Genomic DNA, 7,333 nt, shown 5'->3' on the forward strand with positions numbered 1-7,333 from the left:
GGTCCTGAGCTTTAACATAGTTGTTTATTTAAGCTGTGAATATTTCAATTCAAAATATTTCACACACATTTTCATAATTAAAAATTCAATAATTCATATTCACCTTCCAGAATTCACTTCCAAAATATTCAATCTGTTTAAAAATACGATGTATAATATTCGACAGGCAAATTTCAGTCATTTTATTTCACTTTCCAAATTCACTGCCACAAATTTAGTGGTTAAAATTCGGCAGAAAATTCAGCGTTGCACATCCGGGAACCGCAGGAATAGCAGTAGAGCACCGATGCATGATCTCCAGCTGCTGTCAGCCGCTCACCAGCAGGTGGCGCATGCGGCTGTTGATGAAGGCCATATGTGGATCAAGTCACTCATTTACAAAAACTGATTTGCAGAAATGGTGCTAGCGCTAGAAGTTTTGATTATCGGGGCCAGTATAAACATGTGGAAACGCTGATTGTGTGTATGTTTAATTCAACAATGTTTCCCGTAGCCTACATATAAGCAGCTTTCTCTACCACAAAGGAGATTATAATGCTCTTTTACCCAACGCTGAAGTACAGAACTAACATTACATCTGAGGAAGACATATATTGCTTTCAGTTGCTTATTTCTGTAACTTTGTATCATGGCTTGTGTGAAGCTGTGCTGTAATACTGGGGTTCCCCTCACATCACACTCCAGGATTCCCCAACGACCCATAACGCACCTCAGTGAACTAATACAGTGATATAAGACCTCAGATCTCAGAATACACTTTATTGATGATTATGCAAACTAAATGGACAGTTAAGCAGATGTAGAATATGAACGAACGCGCAAGGTTTCATGCTGTTTCCCTCAGAAATCGGTTAAAGAAAACACATTACGCGGCTCAGTAGTGCACTAACACAGCTATTAGGCTTGTTTGAGAAGCGCCTCGCCTTAAATGTAGGCAAGAGTAGGTGGCTACAGTGTGGGGAGGAGTGAAATAAGCGCAGTCAAGATGGACAGTTCTGACCTCTTGAAGTGGAACAGATAGACTATACGAGATCAAAGGCGGATATCACGTTATTCTCACTCATGTGCTGTTCTGCTAATAAATGTGATATAATTTCAGTTCTGTTGCTTTTATATGAATATAAATATGATGAACAGGACACTCAAAGTGCTTCCTATTTAATCCCATACGAAAGGCGTATTTAACATCTATTCTACTTTAATACAAACATGTATTTTAGATTTTTATAGAAATATGACAACAATCACATATCTCACTCAGAGATCGCACTGTCATAGTGTTTGGGAATATTCAAGCATAATTTAAATACACAATCATATGAAATCAGATTAAAAAAAAAACAACATTTTAGCAGAGAACGCAGCATCACAGTTGTCTGAACCAATGAGCGTTAAGCTGTGTCGTTAGTCAGTCGCTTCCCATCGTGCTTTTGATCAGCGCAGTCGGTGAAGAGCAACTGTGCGCGACTGCTCAATCCGACACAGCCACCTCGCCGTCGCGAGAGTTTTTTGGCACACGTCAGCATGACATGACAACTAGGCGGACGTAACTCGGACACTTTTTATTTTGTTTTATTTATTTTAAAAGATGTTTATGGCAACTATTATTTATTTGTTTTTCTCTTTATATTTCTTTTTTGTTATTGCTATTATCGAGGTATTTACTGTTTTGTATTCTGGTTGTGTATGTATTTTATTGCTTTGACTGTATCCCCTGTGAATGTTATATGTTTAATAAAAAAAAAAAAAAAAAAAAACTCAGACACTTTTCTAACTGGCATGCATCTCGCGGTGATCACCGGTGATCGGTGCTGCGCAGATTTTGCTCATCTCAAACAAGCCTTATTAAAAGACCAAACTCAGATATTACTGATGATGCAAACAGAAGCAGATATGAACACAAGTTACGGAACGTGCAAAACTGCACATTAAACATTTCCCATAAAGAAAAGACTTAACACGGTTTGCCTCCGTAATAATAAATGATTAAATTCAGCATCTAATTAATAAAATATTTTACTGTATATTATGTACATTTAAGCAGATGAGCCTACAACTAGCAAGTTTCACCAAACCATTTTTTCTCCCATAGAAAACCAAGCGCGATATATAGGTTTTAGGTTTGATATTCACTGCATATTCGCCTAGGCTGCTTTAGGGACCGTCTGCAAATTTACCTCACAGAACAAAACGAAGTAATAATTTACTAAATTATTTAAATGTAATTATTAAATTCAAATAATTTATTCAAATTAATGTTTACAGTAAATTAATAATTTACTCAAACTGACTAAATATATATTGCCAATAATTTCCCTAAGTATGTACACTACACAAATATTTTTAAGAATTTTTAAGTCACCAAAATGAGATTTTTTCGTGTTCCAAATGTTGTATGTTACTAGTGACCAGACTGACTTACTACTGTTGAAATTTTGACAATATCTTCCTCATTGTACATACAGTATATAATTATTCTTAAGAAATTAATTCACAAAGGTTTTTGGGGGATGGTTTTGTGTTCCAAAAGTTTGTAGTACATTCCTAGTGACTAGACTCACTTACTATAGGTCAAATTTTGCTAATACCTCCCTTAATGTACATAAAGTACATGAATATTTTATACTACAACCTTTGGGAAATGAACAATTCCTTTTGAGGTCTTACAGGTTTTTTGTTTTTGTTTTAAAAATGAAAAAAAGTGAATTGTACATACAGTAAGGGAGATATTGGCAAAATTTCACAATGTACTACAACCTGTGGAACATGAAAAACCCTTTTGGTGAATTACTGTAGTTTTTTTTACCAACAATTACCAACATCAATAATAACGAGCACACCGTTGTTTTGTATCCAGCAATGTACTACAACCACTGGAACATGAAAAAAAAAAAAACTTTCCAGGGATCTTTTATATGTAAATAATTGTGTACTGTACATACAGTATATATATTGGCAAAATCTCATCTGTAGTAAATCACTATGAGCAATACAAGCTTTACAGTTTGACTGTGTTATTTTAAATGTTAAAAGTCATTTTAATTTAAATACATTGGACGTTTTAACCCAGTTGGTGGAATTGTCAGACGGCCCCTTGGGTGCGATAGCGCGACAATGCTTTCTCAGGTTTACATTTGCTGCACAAATACACCTAGGCGGTCTTGAACTCCTTTTTTATGTTGATATAAAGTGATTGCTTACTGTTAAAACTAATCGTGGTATTGATATCTTTGTAGGACTGTCGACTAGATCAGTGGTAAGGGAAAGCAACGAAAATGCAGCACGTTGCTTTCTTCTGACCTCATTTGCATGCCCGTATATAGTTTGCATAATCATCAATAAAGTGTATTCTGAGATCTGAGGTCTTATATCACTGTATTAGTTCACTGAGGAGCGTTACGCGTCGTTGGGGAATCCTGGAGTGTGATGTGAGGGGAACCCCAGTATTACAGCACAGCGTCACACAAGCCATGATACAAAGTTACAGAAACTAAGCAACCGAAAGCAATATATGTCTTCCTCAGATGTAATGTTAGTTCTGTACTTCAGCGTTGGGTAAAAGAGCATTATAATCTCCTTTGTGGTAGAGAAAGCTGCTTATATGTAGGCTACGGGAAACAGCGAAAATGTTGAATTAAACATACACACAATCAGCGTTTCCACATGTTTATACTGGCCCCGATAATCAAAACTTCTAGCGCTAGCTCCATTTCTGCAAATCAGTTTTTGTAAATGAGTGACTTGATCCACATATGGCCTTCATCAACAGCCGCATGCGCCACCTGCTGGTGAGCGGCTGACAGCAGCTGGAGATCATGCATCGGTGCTCTACTGCTATTCCTGCGGTTCCCGGATGTGCAATGCTGAATTTTCTGCCGAATTTTAACCACTAAATTTGTGGCAGTGAATTTGGAAAATGAAATAAAATGACTGAAATTTGCCTGTCAAATATTATACATCGTATTTTTAAACAGATTGAATATTTTGGAAGTGAATTCTGGAAGGTGAATATGAATTATTGAATTTTTAATTATGAAAATGTGTGTGAAATATTTTGAACTGAAATATTCACAGCTTAAATAAACAACTATGTTAAATTGAAGGACCTAAAAATGCAAGCCCTGGAAATACAAGGCATTAAAATGCAAGCACTGTTAATTGCAATGCATCCTTTTTTTCGATTTGTGGAATTCAGCATGCTTTATGTTTCAAAAACTATCGTCATTATTCTGCTTCCATAGCTTCGGATGTTATCACTCTATTGAATAAACGTTATCAGTGGATATCAGGTCATAGATATGGGCCAGAAGAGGATGTAATCATGTAATCATGTTCAAAAGTAGATTATGATAGGGACATGGACAAGCAAGCAAGAGGAAGAAAACCAGGAGAGCTCTGATGATGAGCAGGAAAATGAATGTGATTCTATGATGCTCAGGACATTTCACCATGCATGCATTTGGGTGGCTTCATCTGATTAGAAATAATATGGTTTTAAATAACTCATTTTTATTTCTCTTCAATGTGATATGTCTTTATATGCTATCTTTATGCTGTATTCTCCTGTAAAGTATTCCACATGGTGTTGGATTGATGGTGATATATGGTGAATATTCTGTAGGGACGGTGTTTGGTAAATACACCATTTAATTTTGTAAACAATACATATAATTACTACGATTGTTTAAAGACGTGAACATTTGGTCATATTAATTACTCCATTATGAAGGGAATGCTGAAAGATGCATTAGAAGAGACTGCATGGACTATATTGCTACAGGCACTTCATGCACAACTGAGGCTGATGCACCAGGGAAAAATCAACATGAATCCTATACTGTATTATAAGCAAGACGAGCATGCACATTGCTCATGTTTAACACTTGAAGAGGACAAAGATGAGACATTTTTGACCGAGAGATACTAATTAGGTATTTTATAGTGATTATTTGCATTGCAAATAATTGTATGGCTTTTGCACCATAAACCACACACTGTCTGTACCTTGTCTTACTGAATGATACATTGGCATTGTGTAATTGTACAATAAAGTGTCACAGTATGTATTGGCTTAAATTGGTGTCTTTGTTTACTGTCAACACTGTATTCTTATTCCTGATACAGTGAAATAAATGGAGCACATTCCAAATAAGCACTGATGTGTATTTTTTGGGGTCTATTCTTATTCTAAGATAACTATGACTTGCAACTTACATATTGACAAGTTTTTGAAAAGACAATCTAAAAAATTTGACTCAGCACAATTTGTTGTGATATTGAGAATAGATGTGTGTATTTTTTACTGCCCTTCCATCCTCAGGGGCCCAGTAGAGTCCCCTGGAAGAGCAAATAAAATTAACATTTCAAATGGCTGTAAACACTGCCCTCCTTCACGAGCCCCGCAGCACGACGAGGACACCAGATCCCCCATTTCGTTTGGACACTTCTTCCCCTGGACACTTTATTTTATTGATTTTGTTTAATAAAAGCCTCTCCGAGGCCTGACGCCACACCTACTGTGTCTGTCGTTGGCTCCTCTCGTCACTATATATATATATATATATATATATATATATATATATATGTATGTATGTATGTATGTATGTGTATAGTGACAGGAGTGAGAGATGGGAGTGTTGACTGTAAAGTAGAAATTAAAACAAGTAGACATGCTAAGACTGGAAGTTGGCAGTAAAGGGCTGAGAGCAGAAGTGCCACACGAGAGAGAGAGAGAGAGAGAGAGAGATGTGGAAGCTTTTGGAAGGGCTGATATTGTGGAGAGCTGATGGAGAAGGACTAAGTAATCTGTGAAAAATCCTGCCAGACAGGAAGAAAAATAATTTATCACATGATGGAACAATAAAAACATTGACAATAAAAAATAACAGGCAACATACTGTAACTGCCAATTTGTAAAGGTTAATAAAGAATACAATGGACTTAATAAAAACTTTATGATATAAACACTCTGACTACTTACAATGGGCACAGTCTGCATGAGAGTTGAGGCAAAGGCCAATGACAGCAGTAGGAGTAAAAGTTGTAGAATTTTGTATGAGTACGTTTGTACAATATCATATGAATTTGCTGATTTAGTAAATTGTATCAATTATTACTCCTTCAACATGACACTTTGTTGAGGGTTCTTCCTGACGGGGCCGTGGGGTATGTAAACCAAAGTTAAAGAAACATCAAATGCTGTACAAATAGTCAAGGTGCTCCAAAATTATACAGATATAAGGACAGATATTATCAACACATAATATAAAGATGTGTTCATTAAAGCAAATCGGTTATTACTAAAAGTGTTCAACAAAACCTGTAAAGGGCTGAACCTTTGAGGGACTTGTTCAGCCTCCTTGACAGCTTCTTCAAGATTAGCATTGACAACTGAGTTCAAGTTCCCTGTTAATTCCAGCAGCTTTCTGAAAGAATTGGTCAAAATTTGATGCTATGTTTTAAAAATATGCCATGATGAACCACAGAAAGAGAGCAAGCAAAATATGTGTAAATGAATTACGGATTACAGTTTGGAAAAATAGGAAAGGAAAAGCTGAGAGAGAGAGAGAGAGAGAGAGAGAGAGAGAGAACCTTTACAAGAGATGGCTTCTTAAAAGAGCTGCCAGAGTATGTGATCTGACGTAACTGCAAGACAAAAAATATTGAATTACAATTACTTCACAAAAACATATTAAAGGCATGGAAAACGTTGTGGTTACTGTTCTTTACAAATAGTATACTGTAAAACATTTAATAAAACTATGGTTATGAGGTAAACTCATAGTAAGTATTGAGGTTATTGTGCTTTAACTACAAATGCCACAGTAAAACTACGGTTACTGTAGTAAACCCATAGTAAGAATAGAGGTTATTGTGATTTAACTTCAAATTCCACAGTAAAACTACAGTTACTGAGGTAAGCTCATAGTAAGTATTGAGGTTATTGTGCTTTAACTACAAATGCCACAGTAAAACTACGGTTACTGAGGTAAACTCATAGTACATATTGAGGTTATTGTGCTTTAACTACTAATACCACAGTAAAACTACGGTTACTGAGGTAAACTCATAGTAAATATGTAAATTATTGTGCTTTAAATACAAATACCACAGTAAAACTATGGTTACTGAGGTAAACACATAGTACATATTGAGGTTATAGTGCTTTAACTACAAATACCACAGTAAAACTACGGTTACTGAGGTAAACTCATAGTAAATATGTAAGTTATTGTGCTTTAACTATACCACAGTAAAACTACGGATAAGGTGGGAGAAGCATGGTATATTTTGTCGTTACTGTGCATCGAATACATGGTCGAGCGACAGTTAC

Source organism: Onychostoma macrolepis, chromosome 24, assembly GCF_012432095.1.
Source record: "Onychostoma macrolepis isolate SWU-2019 chromosome 24, ASM1243209v1, whole genome shotgun sequence".
Lineage (NCBI taxonomy): Eukaryota > Metazoa > Chordata > Actinopteri > Cypriniformes > Cyprinidae > Onychostoma > Onychostoma macrolepis.